Source organism: Rhinolophus sinicus, chromosome 8 (genome assembly GCF_057876585.1).
Source record: "Rhinolophus sinicus isolate RSI-liver-muscle chromosome 8, RSI-T2T, whole genome shotgun sequence".
NCBI classification, from domain to species: Eukaryota; Metazoa; Chordata; class Mammalia; order Chiroptera; family Rhinolophidae; genus Rhinolophus; species Rhinolophus sinicus.
In genome coordinates, this window is record NC_142508.1 from 56,555,849 (window position 1) to 56,569,551 (window position 13,703).

The 13,703-nt window shown below is 43.9% G+C and overlaps 1 protein-coding gene across 4 annotated transcripts in view; it reads right to left on the bottom strand.

Annotated features, from left to right (window-relative positions):
• The window catches only part of LOC148757584 (uncharacterized), a 76,611-nt gene that overhangs the window by 40,254 nt on the left and 22,654 nt on the right, over positions 1-13,703 (bottom strand). The gene's annotated exons all lie outside the window — the stretch shown is intronic.

Genomic DNA, 13,703 nt, shown 5'->3' on the forward strand with positions numbered 1-13,703 from the left:
CATTATTCTGGAATGTGAGGGGCTTAAGCAAAAGCAGAGTTGAAATGTGCCTTTGTACCTTCCCTAAATCTGAGCAAAGCCGATGAATTTTCAAGTATCTCTGAGAATATGATAAATGATTTCATCACCCTGTAGTACGTGAAACATTTGATGCAAATTATAGATTTGTCCATTTCAAATTAGCCTCTGTCTCTTAGGAAGGTAATATAAGTACAGAACAGGGGGCTTTGGTGTCCGACTGTCTGAGCTCCGATTTCCTTCTTCTATTTGTTACCTATAAAATGACTTTGCACAAGTCCTTCTTTGAACCTTGGTTTACTCATCTGTAAAATGGGATAAGAATGGATTATTGTCAGAGTCTGTACAATTCCTAGCACAGAGTAAGTAATACTATATTCATGAACACACCACCATGATCATTATAAGGAAATACTCTCTAGATATTTCGACTGGATACCCTATTACCACTGTGGTGACCCTAATATGAAAATTTATGCACATTCAAAAGTGCAAAGATCCTAGACATTGTAATAAAAAGTGCCCAAATATTGAAAGCCTTAGTTTTCTACATTTGAATCCATCAGCGTGTGTGTTGAAACTGAGTCTCAGTTTCTACAGTAACAAAATGTTAATTATAATGCTGGCATCAGGTAGGGTGTAAAACAAGTGGGACCACCTACGTCAGTGCGGCATCCAAACCTTGGCATCCAGCTTGCTTAGCGTGGTAGTGTCACTCTGCCCAGCCTTGTCATGACCTCATGGCCAGGTCTTGTGGCTTGACAAGCCTCTAAAAGTATGGGGAGGGACTCCAGGAGCAGTACATGCCACCTGGTTGTTCCTGATAAGGGGTCCTACCCTGATATCTGTTGTCTCTGCCCTCATAACTCTTCATGTCATGCTGCAGCCACCTCTGACCACAGCACTTAGGCCTCTCGCTTCTCGCCTCCTGGTCTAGAAGCTTTGAGGAGCAGCTAAACCATCTATGCCTCTTTCTCACCCTCCACGTACAGAATGCAAGCCATGTGTATGCACAGGAATCATTCATTAGGTGCTGACTGAACAACTGAATAATAGAACACGGCCCTCCCCTATCATTTAACATAGCGAGAGGCATTTTATTTGCTGATTTAATACCCTGTCTTTCTAGGAAGCACCTATATGCTGGCTTTAGTTGGTGTCATACCCACAGGCTCAACACAGGGCCTGGCACACTCTGGAGGCTTCATAAATGTTTGTTGTGTGAATGAATGAAGGAATGAATAAATGAGTAACCTACAGAGTGGCTCAATGAATATTTAAAGTTTCTGGCTAAATAAAACATTTGCCACCTGATGACTTGGGTAAATCGGGGTATATGCATCAGCTCATTAAGTATATGGCAAAGAATCAGTCATTGAACGTGTCTCTTTACAGAATATGATTTGGGGGCTGTAATAAACCCAGAATTATGCATGCATGAAATAAAACCTTGGTTGTAGGCTTTCCGTAATGACTCCATACATCTAAGTTCCATCCTGATTTGAAGACCCTTTTCTTTAAAGTCTCTTTCCTTCATTCCCCATGTCCCTACCTCCTCCCTCCTCCAGTACAGACCTGTACATACCAGCATCCTTTTGTGTCATTTTTTTCTCAAAAAAAAAAAAAAAAGCAAGCATTAAATGGTGTGTGGTTCATTTCATAGACACAATTCAGGCTTTATAGAAATAAACATCAGGACATTACCAAATGTTTGGTAAGGGTGTGAATGGAACGCTCTTAGGTTGATGGTGAAAATATAAAACCGTAAAGCTACTTTGGAAATCTGTTTACAGTTTTTTGGTTTTCGTTTGATTGTTTGGGTTTTTGTTTTGTTTTGTTTTTTGTGTCTTTAACTAAAACTAAGCGCACACCTACCCTATAACTCAGGAATCCTATCCCTAGGAATATTACCCATTAAAAATGGTTGCATATGTCCAAAATGACGTACACGAGAATGTTTCTAGATGGTTGATTCATTTTAGTCAAAAGGTAAATAAATGTGGTTTTTCTATACAGTGGAATATTATATAGCAGTTAAAAAAACTATTGGTACAACAGTACTGCCTATTGGAAATTAGTCTGGAAGCATCTCACATATATTTTGTTGAGTGAAAGAAATCAGACACAAAAGAGTGCATTCTATATAATTCCACTTACAGAAACTTGAAAAACAGGCAAAACTAATCAAAGATGAGATGGAAGAGTGACTAGTGGATGGGGGGAAGAAGACTAAAGTGAGAAGGAGTACAGAGGGGCTTTCTATCTTGGAGAGCAGGAAATGCTTTCTATCTTGTTCTAGGTGGTGGGTACATAGGTAAACAGGTATATCATCAAGCTGTAAGATGAGTCCACTTCACATGCATTGCTGTAGGTACATCACTCCTCATTTAAAAACAATGTAATGGCGACAAATGTCAGGATTCTCTAACTGTACCAAGACCACTTGACTTGTTTCCTCATTAGCACAATCTTCTGACTATTTCTTTTTACATATCAATGACTAGCTTTGGATGGTTTCCTAGGTGTTATACTAATAAAGTCAGTTCAACTCCTCTGATGCTTGTAACATAGACCTCTTAACTCACAAGACAGTTGCTAGAGAGGGGTGGTCAGCTTGAACGCAGTGGCTATGTGAGCTGGATTCACATTCCAGCTTTGCTGGGTACTAGCTGTGTGACCCTGGACACGTTATCTTAACATCTTTGAGTCTCAGTCCTATTTGTCTAGGAAGTGGGAATAACATCGGTCTAACCCCACAGGGATTACATGAGAAAATATATATGAGGGTGGTTAGCTTGGCGCTTGGCACAGAGCACAGGGTGACAAGTCATAGTATTAATAGCTTCAGACACAGTGGTTGTAGAAGTATGAAGAGCCATTGCAAAGGCATAATAGTGTAATGGTGTCACACTGGCCTGTCCAGACCACAGCCCAGATTGTCGGGGTTTGAGCTGAAGGCATCACAGGAAGGGGATATGAGTGCTGGGAGAGATAATGACACTGGTCATGTCACGTCAGAATGGAAAGCTCCGAGTATGGCTTGGAAAAAGGAGAATGCGGCCTGTAAGACATTGGCTCCTGGCTCTGGAACACCCCATACTTAAGGCAGGACATGTATCCATGTTCCTGGTGTCACCAAAACCCCAAGTGAAGCCAGATGTGCCAGGCCCCAGTCTGCGCCCCAGCCTGTGGTTCAGTGGGCACACAGATCGCATAACTCTCTGTAATGGTTCCCACTCAGTGGCTCGCCACGGGACAGTGTGGGATTACAGTGTAAAAAAAGAAACCAGGGGTTCAACCTGGTGGAATCTGTGTCTGGTTAGATCATTTACGTTCATAATTACTTTCCGTCACCACACTGGAACGTGTCTGGTTGTTCATAATGGGAAAAGTGATTTGCTCTGGCGTCCACATGGAGAAGGCCGTGTGACTCACCGGTCCAGGCCCAGCTTGGGGAACTCAGTGTGGCTGAGTCCCTGCTTGGGCTGATTCAGTCAGAGATGCTGCCACTCTTCCTGGCAAAGACTTTAACATTCAGAGGCAAGAAGGACCATGAACCCAATCGAGACATAAAGATAGGTTGATAATTCTCCCAGCAAGTTATTCATTGTCAATGGCAATGGCAGCTGTCATTGTCAATGGCAACATAGTACTACGTGCTAAGCACTCTATGTACCATGTGTCACTGTGACCTAACAACTACTCTATCTAGTCACAATCATCCCCATTTTCAAGATGATGAAATGGAGGGTTATAAGTGTGAAGTCAAGCTTGTAAATGACAGAGCCAGAAATCAAATTCTTTCATGCCAGCCTTCCAAATCTTGGTTTCCCAAGGGAAACCTGGTAGACTATTTGAGAGTCTGAATTTCAATTGGCTAGGATGAGACTCTGAACGCACGATCTCCTCAAGAATGACCAGAATATTCTCCCCAAAGGACCTGTATCTGGATCAGGCCAGTTATCCCAACTCTGTTTGCCAACTCCCAATCCCCAACCCAAAGATCACATCCCTTTGGGAAGGATTGTATGTTCATGGTGGCCCCTTACATTTTCTAAGGAAGTTGACCACATGCAGAGCAATCCTCAGAAAAACTTGGGAGTCTGAATAACTCAGCTTTTTTAGGTTAAATCTCACATATACTTTCATTCCTAAAAAGATCCCAAGATGAAAGGAAGAGATGTGAAAACTTATATTGGGTCTGCCAAAATGCAAACACACATCCCAACTCACTGAAGTGCCATATTGGTTGGAGCTTGATGACAGAGGCCAATAAGTAAAGGAACTACTATTGACTATCATGCTTAGCACATAGGATGTATTCAATAAACTATAGGAATTGTTTTTATTATTATTCTACAAAATGTGAGTATTAGTTCTCATCTCCTATGAGCTGAAGGAATTCTTACAAAGATTCAGCTTCTAATCAAGACTCTAACCTCCAAGAGAGTCCCACATGCCCCTGTTTTTCATGGAGGGGAGATTCCACCATTGCCCATGAACTGCTAGTTCTCCTGGACCAAGGTGAAGCCCACTTGTCCCATGAAATCTTGGGGGTGGTGTGTCTTCCAATCACAGAATGGAATCAAGCCCTTGGTAATAGTATGGAATACCAGAAAAAGACCAATGCATAAGCATTTGCTTAAGAGAAATGAACACTTCTCCTGTGATGGAGTTTGTTTCTGCTTGCCCACGTAGTGACTGCCAGGAGCCATTGTGCTAGGCGGATACAGGGGTGTTCTCCACCCAACCATCTCCAGGTGAGCCAGCAGTACACAAATTCTTTGTATAGAGCACTGTGGTTGCCTAGGGTTGTGACGACTGTGCATTGGGAGGCACTTGATGTAGAACAAATGGCAAGCATGGGTGTGTTACAGTCACATCTCCAGATTTACATCTGCTTAGAATATTTTTAGCTCAACACATTTCTTGTCACTGAAACTGAGAGGGAGCTGTCACATATAATTCAAGATAGGGCCAGGCTTGACTCTGTTTCCTATTTTCCAGCGGCCAAAAGCCCATACTTCAGGACTCATTTGGGTGATTATGGAAAAGACGAAGTCATTGCAGATTTCGTCACCGAGAAGCCCTGCCATGTCTTGTAAGTGATTTGATATTTACATAGATCAGGCTTCAAAAATAATGAACTCCCAGGAAATATGAAGTGGACACACCTCCCGAAGTCACGGAGAACAAAATGCTTAATGTAAGGGAAGGGCCTAAGGTAGTATTTCTCACAGCATGTTCTGTGGAAGCCCAAATCTGGCTACCTTCCATGAAAAGAGGCTTGTGTTATCAAATAATGGATGCATATTATTGCCCCATTTTAGAAGTTCCCAAAGTACATCAGCAAACAAAAGGTTCTAAAGTCCAGCAGTCATGCAACCGTCATCTCAGGGTTTCCTCAAAGGTCTTTGCTCGTGGAATTTTTTTTTTTCAAGGAGTACCTATTACCTGTAATGACTTCTTGGAAACAATCAGCTGCCAATGAAACAGCTTCCGTTGTTGCAGAGGCCTGGGAAAACATTTCCTCTCAATCTGCAAGTCCTCAGAGATGGCTCCCAAATAAAAGTCCTGCTAAATAGGTTCTGGTCAGTGATAATTATTTCACACTGATCAGATTTTCAGAGAAGGAGCTGAGAGGCTGGAGTAAAATCACCTTCAAAAATACAAGCGATGTCCTGGACATTTTTGTCATTGTCATTTGTCTTAGTCCACTCAGGCTGCTATAACAAAAATACGCAGACTGGATGGTTTATACAACATGCATGTCTCACAATTCTGGAGGCTGGAAAGTCCAAGATCAAGGCACCGGCAGATGCAGTGTCTGGTGAGGACCTGCTTGCTGCTGCATAGACAGCCATCTTCCCCCTGGGTCCTCACATGGCAGAAGGGGCTAAGGAACTCTCTGGGGTCTCTTTTAAATAGGCTCCCATTCATGAAGTCTCCACTCTTACGACCTAATCACCTCCCAAAGGCCCCACCTCCTAATACCATCACCTTGAGGATTAGGCTTCAACATATGAATTTTGGGGGACACGCACATTCAGTGTATAACACCATCTGAGCTACTATATCAGAAACTAAGTCAGAACTCTGGGGAAGAGACCACTCTGACCTTAATAAAGTCCTATGCGGGACCTTGGTTACTGACCTGAGTTCTGGAGTCATTAGCATAAAGTCTAGGTCCCTCTTCCCTTAGTAACCGTGATGGGATTTTCGGCAACGTTTTTTACTTCCTCCAACCTCATGCTCTTGACCTTAAACATGGGGATACGATAATCATAACAATAACATCTGCCTGTGTGCATCTCGTGAGGATAAAATGAGACTATAGATTCCCTGGGCCTGTTTTAAGCATTCGATAAATGTGGGCTATTAGAACTATTTGCTATTTTTGTTATTCTCCAGTCTTCCCATAGTAATGAGCATTGAAACCCTTTAAACAATGAAACTTAATTATTTAATTCTAGGGCAATGAAGAAGGAGGCGGTCAGACTGAGGGGAAGAGGGACCCTGAAATGTAGAGTGGGTAGCCCTGGAGAAGAAAGGAAAGCAGGCCAAGTGTCTGCGTCTTGTACTAGATGGAGAAGGAAGAGCACAGAAGCAACCCTGAGGCCTAACAGCCTCATAAGAAAGGAAAGGACATAACTGCCGCCAAAACAAACTTGTAAAACACTGCCACAAAATGCCACTGAGCTACACACGAAATGCTGGGCGTACCTTCAGGGAAAGGTAGACACAGCTCTGCAGTATGGTTACTTCATTTTTCTCTTGTATTTCTAAGTTGTTTATTTTATTTGTTTTTTCTTGTAACAAGTCTTTGCTACCATCTGGGCCAACGAGTTTCTCAAGGACAGGCCTCTCCATTACTCACATCACATGGGGCCTTGGCATTCGAGCCTGAAAAAGTGAGTGCTCACCGTCTGCTCAGCATCTACAAGGCAGTGTGTGGATGGGGGGCTGGGTGACAGAGTCAGGGATGGACTTGTATATTAGTTTCCTAGGACTGCCATGACAAATTACCACAAGCTCTGGGCCTTGAAACAAGACATAGAGTCCAAATGTTGGCAGGTCATGTTCCCACTGAAAGCTCTTGGGGAGAACCCTTCCTTGCCTCGTCATAACTCCTAGTACTCCTGGCCTTCTTTGGCTTATGGCAGTGTAACTCCAGCCTCTGCCTCGATTTTCACTGTATCTGTCTGTCTCTCTCTCTTTGTGTCCTCTCCTCACAAGGACACACTCATTGATTGGCATCCTTATCAAGCATGATCTCATCTCAAGACCATGAATGAATTACATCTGCAAAGACCCTATTTCCAAATAAAGTCACATTCTGAGGTGTCGGGTAGACATGAATTTTGAGGAGACAGTCAGTATTCAACCCATGACAGCTTGGGACCATGAGGTAGGAGATACTGAGGGGGTTTGAGATGGCCCCAACAAGAGGGCTAAATGCGGACTGGTCACTCAGCTGGGAAGAGAAGCGTGGAGGTCATAGGAGGAGGAACCAGGCACGCCTTGTGTCTCCGATTCTCCTACTGAAGCCTCATGATGAACACACAGGGTGAGTGCTGTTGTCACCCGTTTAGCAGAGGAGGAAACAAAGGCTCGGTGACACAATGGAACTTGCCCACTTTCATAGAACTAGTGGTAGAGTCAGCTCATCCCATGCTCTGCAAGTGTGTGGAGGATGACAGCTGGTGCACCATGACGCTTCGGGCCCTCTTGCAACTCATGCGGAAGACCAACAGTAAGTCTCTGATAAACGTTCCGTTGACTGCCTAAGACAAGTAAGGTTGTCCTTACCTCTACAACATTTTCTTTACACTGCTCAAAAGACCTCATGTCTTTTTCCACCACCACCCCTCGCCCCCCCACCATCTCTGACAAATATTCTTCCTACCTTCCCCATAAGTCTGGCACAAAATTTATATTTCCCAGAACATTCTCTAATTTGACATGAGCCCTTGAAAGTCTGTGTGAGTAGCACCAGGGCAAAACAAACAAACAACACACAAAAAAAAACAAGAAACAAATAAACAAGCACATGTAGTGATGTGTGTTTGGGGCAGGCCATCTGAGCTCTAGGCCAGAGGCTGTCACTAAGGCATGATGCAAATTCTTCCAAGTCTCTGAGTCTCCTTGTTCTCAGGTGAAAGCCAGGGGCTTAGGAGAGAGCTTTCCTAAGGTCTGGCCCACCTCCAACTTGCTGCTGCTCTCCATTCTCCCACGGCTGTGGTATCTCCAACAGAAAGCAATCTGATCGCTCAAAATGAAAACTGGCTCCAAATTCTGCCTGGCCCTGTTACCCACCGGCCTTTCTTCCATGGGGTCTTTCCCTCAGTCATTGCTTTTCTCTTCCCTACAAAGATCTCAGTATCCAACAAAATTCATGTTCACTTAGATGCAGAATCTTGCTTTTTAGTAGGATATTGACTTTCTTTAAGACAATTCCAGGACAATGTAACGATCCCCCTGTCCCATCATTCTCCTGTCTGACCCTTACCCAGACCTTAACAAGAGGCAGGAATTATGGGTAGATCTGCTGCTTCTGGTCCTCCAGTCTGAGCTTGAGCCCAGGTCTCTGAGCTGCTGCAAGAGAAGGGCCCCACATTCATTTCTGAGTCTACTTAAATGCATGCTGATGGCTGAAAAGTGATTCTTCTTGCAAGTGTTGCTTCATCCTGGAATGGGCTTTCTATTTTATTTTTAGTTGAAAAATGACTTGTATGCCTCCCCTCTCTCCATCTCCTGAGGATTTGCTGCTCCTCAGTCATTAGGAGTTGATCGTTGGTCCACTCTGTATACGGAATTGTCCCAGGCACTCTAAAATAAGTAGAATGATCTCATGGAAGACAGAATAGCCTATAAAGGTGCAGTCAGAGAGCAGTCACTATAATTGCTCTTGCAGCCACCTCTCACCCTTCCCAGGAGGAAGCCAGGAGCTGGGTGGGTAAAGCTGGTAAAGATTACTCGGATGCTAGACACCAGCTACCTTTTGACATTTGCTTAGAAAATGAAATGGCGGAAAGAAAGCAGGTAAGAGCTCAGCCTTCTTAACATGCCTTTTGCCTGAACACTCTGCCATTTTGTGGATTGAAGCCCAGGGGCTACATGCAGGTGGCCACTGGCTCCCTCTTTTTCCTCTTTTCTGGCCAGTGGCCAGAGAGAGCCACTGGCGCTCTCTCTGATCTAGAGAAGGATGCATTTAGAGAAGAAAACCTGTACTGTCAGTGACAGATTCATCGATTCAGAATCTATCCAGGTACTAATCTGTTTATTGAAAATATTTATTGAGCACCTATGATAGGGTATATCATAGTCTCTGAGGCCATTAGGTAGGTTATTTTCTGTAAAGGTCTGGAGAGTAAAGATTTTCGGCTTTCTGGGACATAGGAAGGAGCTCTGTCCTAACTACTTGACTCTGCCTATGGTGTGAAAACAGCCATAGAGGAACAAAGGGGGTGACTGTGTTCCAATGAAGCTTTATTTATAAACACACATAGCAAACTGAACTTGGCCATGGGCCATAATGTGCCATCCCTGCTATAAATGAGTAAAATAGAGCTCAGCTGAATTGGGGAAAAGACATATTTTCATGTTGTTATTTGTTGTGTGCCTATGTAGGAGAAACAGGGGAAAGAGGGCGTCAAGAAGTGGGGAGAAGTGAGACAGCTTCCCCAAAGAGGAAATACTGTAGCTGGACGTTGAAGAATGAATAACAGTTCACCGGGCTACACAGAGAACACGATTTTAGGCCACAAAGAGCAGTATGTACGAGGATCCCAATGTGTAAAACGGTGTGACCACTTCTGCGAGTGGGAAGCTTTTGGTACACTTGGAAAAATGGTAGAAAGAAGGTGGTAAAGCAAGTACCTTTCTAGAATGAGGCTGATGAAATTCTGCTTTTGCCAACTCCGTCAAAAAGGAGAGAACAATCCCAAACCCAGGAGGAGAAACCTGTGACTCCAGCTACTAGGGCAATAGTCTCCGTCTCGATCATAATTTAAGGTACAGTTAATTCTATTTCAGGTATTCTACTCAGACATTAATCCGTTTTTAAAATTGAATCCATTAAAGAACACTATGAAGTCAGTATTGTCAGACCCATTTTACAAATAAAGAAATGGATACCCATATTGATCATGAAATTCGTGAAAATTCACATAGGTCGTCAGTGGCACAAGTGGGATTCGAACCCATGTCTGAGTGACTTCAAAGTCCATGCCCTCAAACACTAGCTCAGCTGTTCTTTCACTTAAGTATGTATAATAAAAATTGGGGGGGGGGGCGGTCATTAATTGCAAATTCTGAGTCCTTTCCCGAGAGGGGTCTGGATCACTGGTATGGAGCGGGGCCTGGGAATTTGCATTTTAGCAAATACTTCCAGGTGACCTTGGTGTAAGTGGTTCTTGGAAACTACACTCTGTACAGGAAGTGACACTGCATCCTAAGCTCACATCCAAAATATGGTGACCAACTGTCTCGGGCTGCTCACAGAAAGTTCCTTATCCCGGGGAACCTGGGACAGCTGGTCACCCTACAAGCCTCACTCAGATCCACACATATCAGTCCTAGCCCAACGCCTGGCACATAGTAGACGCTTGAAAACTATGTGTGGAATGAATGAATGAATGAATGAATGAATGAATGAATGAATGAATACAGCTCACAGTGGAAGCCCGGGGTTGATTGGCAGGCTTCCCTGCAGCAAGAGATTTGAGGAAATCTTCAAGGGCTAAGTCAGAGGGACAGCTTCTCCAGCTCCCCTGGGCGTCAGTCACAGCCCCGGAAAAAGTGATGCCTCATCATGTTCCCATTTGTGCTTACGTGTTCAGGCGACGCTTGTCCTTAATGCAAGAAGAAAGGAGAAGGAGGCAGGAGTAAATCTTTTCTGTCATGATTACTTTTCCTGCCTTTCCACAGCCCTTTCCCCAAGCGCTTAGCTCTCCCCTTCCCCTTCTGCAGAGTGGCCTGTCCACCGAGTGGGAGGGGCTGTCGTGTTGGGAGACTGGAGCCTGTCCAAGCTCTGCCTCGCATCTGTTGGTGAGCCAAATCAATAATCATTTTAAGACCTGAGAAATGGCACTGGAAATCTGGGGGGATTGAACCCCTTTTCCTGTTTATCTCACAAGGCTAGCTTGAGGTTCCGGCATGTGGACAGCACTATGAAAACCCAGCAAGGCTCAGATAATGAAATAAAATATATTTTTTATCATAAATATCTATCCATTTAGCTACTCAATGGGTGTCTTGAAGTCCCCGTTCAGAGCCAAGGATGGCCCCAGGTTTTTGGAATCTCACTAGCTCAGAACTGTCAGATCGTGGGGGAGACTGGCCTGTAACAAATAATCACGTACGTGAGGACGTAATTACAATCATTACAATCATGACGTAGGCTACAAAGAAAAGAGGGTTTTGTCAGACCACAGAATGTGGGGACCTGGCCCAGTCTTTGGTTCATGGAAGGTTTCCCCGAGGAAATAATACTTAGGTCCTAAGGTTGAGTGAGAGTCAGCCAGGTGAAGAAAGAGAGGAATGGCATTCCGAGACAAGGAAACAGCATGTACAAACACACTTGTATTCTTGCCAAGGGCAGCAAAACTTTCTAAAATCAACATTTCTTCTCTTTCTCGCCTCTCTTCCTCCCCCTCTTTCCCGCTCCTCCATCTCCTTCTAATGATGTCCTGGTTTTTTCCTTCTAATGTGGTTAATATATATTAATCTATTTGCTGTTTTTGTTAAATAGAGATGATCTCTGGACTAGGGAATGGGCTCCAATTCGTGTCAGTGCTGTGTGCTTTCCTTCCAAATTTCCATCTAAATATGCCCCAACATAAATGTCAGTGTTCAGTGGTGTGAAAGAAAATACAAGGCCCTGGGGACACCTCATTATATTGCAAATCACTCAAGAACACAGTTTCTGTTCCAGACCTTGTACCAGCTCCCAGCCCTCTGTGGGCTCCTGGTAGGCCCCTGACGTCTTCCGGTGGGCAATGCAGCCACAGCGCAATTGGTTCAGCTTGCAGATTTGGTAAAGAGTTTGGAAGACATTTCCCAGGAGTAGAAACAAGTGGCATCTTCTATGCGAAACAGAACTCTTTTCACATCGTTCACTCTGATTTGTGCTACATTAAAATAAACCTTCAGCGTCAGCTTCTGGTGCGAGCCCTAGGACTCTTCTAAATGTATCGCTTTCACAAAGACGTTTTCTTTGTTAATCAACAGGGCGCCGTGGATTTGACGCTCTGGTATTGGAGTACAGGTTTTGCAGTTATTTATTTACCAAGAGGGAAACAGAACAGTGGTTCCATTTGCCACTCCTAAATTTACTGTCAGTCCTTCTGTGTGGTGTAAAATTTGTCGTCATCTTCAACAGCTTTCAGAAATAAGCATTCCAAATATATTCACCTACTGTACAAAGATCTGCTGATGCCACTCGTTGCAATTTTGCAAGAGAGGATGGGAAATAGTAGATCTACCTGGGAGGAAATGAATCTTGGGAAGAAAACAAAAACCTGCGGCCTTTGTAAAGCTGAGGAAAATATCAGGAATCACAAAACTGTCACCGGGCCTGGCCCCCTGAGAAGTGCCTGGGTTAATCACTGCAGACATCAGGGCAGGGGAGAAGGAGGGGTTCCCAGGACTATGACAGCAGTGAAGGGTAAAAGGACACGTACTCTCTACAAGATAGTCACAACCCATGGCCAACCAATGGGCCCACTAGGTATTCCATCCACACCTATTACCTGCCAACTCATACCCTTCTCTCTCCTCTGCCAAAATAAAGGGAAATGTCATGTTATTGGCTGGAGAATTCGAATTGTTTAAATTCTAACATTCTGGAAGTCCCCAAACCTCTCTGCCCAGTGGGAGAAGCTTCCTGAAAATAAACCGGAAATGGAGCCCTGGTTTGCAATCACCTCATACATGCCCTCTCAAGCAAAAGGTAGGCTGGAGCTGGAGGGCACATGACTTCTAAACTCAGCATTCAGTAACCCCTTATTGGGAGCGTGAAATCGGCCATGATGGAAGTATTTACACCAGGAAAACTGTGAATGGTTACAAAGCAGGACTTCAGTTTTGTTTCAGTGTCAATTTGCCCGCACACGAATGCCTGATCTCCACAGTTATCCATACTCTATCCCCAGATTGCATATTTATTCATTCATTCAACCCATATTTATTGAGCTCTTGTTATGTGCCAGCACTCTGGAGTAGAAAACCCAGTCCCCATTTCATTTATAGGAAAACTGAAGTTCAAAGAAATGAGCTGACTTGTCCAGAAACACTCAGTGGCAGCCCTCTGCCAGGCTCTGGGGTGAGAATGACAGACCAGGTGTCTGCCCTCATGTACTTTACATTCCTTCCAACTTTTAAATCTGCATGCATTATAAAATTATTCATTCATTCTCCTGTTTTATAAGTGACTTCAAGGCATGTGAAACTGCCCGTCAGAGCTTTGGGTCAATTGAAAGACGCAGTGGGGTCGCAACGAATGAATGACCTCCCATCAAAAGCAAAGATATTTTCTTGGACATTGTGGGGAGGAGATCTTATTCCATGTTTGAGTTCCATTCGTATCACTAATTATCAAAAAACATCACAGATATGGACGTGTTCATTAACTAGATGGTGGGAATCCTTTCACAATGTATAGGTACCTCAAATCACCACCATGT